This window comes from Eurypyga helias, unplaced genomic scaffold, assembly GCF_000690775.1.
Source record: "Eurypyga helias isolate BGI_N326 unplaced genomic scaffold, ASM69077v1 scaffold33580, whole genome shotgun sequence".
Taxonomy (NCBI): Eukaryota; Metazoa; Chordata; class Aves; order Eurypygiformes; family Eurypygidae; genus Eurypyga; species Eurypyga helias.
This window is the reverse complement of record NW_010228166.1, coordinates 2,388-3,523: the sequence shown is the minus strand read 5'-3', so window position 1 is coordinate 3,523 and position 1,136 is coordinate 2,388.

The following is a 1,136-nucleotide window of genomic DNA, read 5'->3' as shown; positions in this document are numbered from 1 at the left end:
CAACCTCTCCCTTGGCTCCAGCCTGGAGTTCACCCAGAGCTGATCAAAAGCTGCAGCTGATACTGCTGGTGGGTGGGGAAGGAGTTCCAGCTGCGCGGAATAACCCAGGAGGGAAAGGGACCCTGGGCCAGAAATTGGTTGGGCTGGATGCGACATGGATCTGGTGTCAGTGATGCCACTTTGGCCACCAAAAGGTTTGGCCTCAGCAGCAAGCGCTGCTTCCCAGCGGCACGTGTGGCCTCAGAGCATCATCAGGTTCCCACCCGGCGAGCGCTGCCGTGGGTCGGCGGTCCCCGAGGGGGTTGCGCTCCTGGGTGCCATCATAGCCCTGTGCGCATCCCCTCCCCTCGCACCCCAGCAGGACCCGCACCCTTCCCGGGGCCGCGCTGGGACGCTCCAGTTTGCTGGGAGCCACTGAACTGGGGCGGCCACAACCAGGAGATTGGGGCAGGGACCGCAACCTCCCACCCCCTGCCCAGGCTGAGCTCCACGGCCGCCGGGAAACGTGAAGCCGAGGAGAAAGGAAGGAAAAACTCCGAGGAAGCTGGAAGCTCTCGACATAGTTAAAAACCAACATTGCTCTTCAAAATAGATGTGATTGCGCTCCTTGTGAGTCATCGAGCAGAGACACCAAGATTGCTTTGTGCCAGGGACGAGCCCGGGCGCTGATTGTGTGCCGCCCGGATTTGTATCAAACAGACCATGGATGGCATGTCAGAGTTTACAGCGCGCATACATTTTCAACAGTGAGCTTTGCAAAATGTATCAATGTAATCTCTGCCTCCTATATTCCGTGTTGATTAGACACGATTTCTGGCTGGATTTTCAGAAAGCTCAAGTGCTTTTTTAATCACTACAGAAGCTCATTATTGCTTTCCAGTGACTCTTATGTCCTTCACTTCTCCTTTCAGATTAGAGTCTATAGTCAGATGAATATTGGATGATTTCATTACATACAAATGCAATCAACAGTTTTGCATAAATTTCTCCTCTTTTCTTGAGTTTCAATTGACCTCAGCACCCGTGGAGGCAGGCGCAATACACATGTAAATGAGCTGGCGTTGCTGCAAAGACACGGATGCGAGAAACAAGATAAACTGTCAGATAATATCCGAGATTTTTAAGGGATCAAAAAA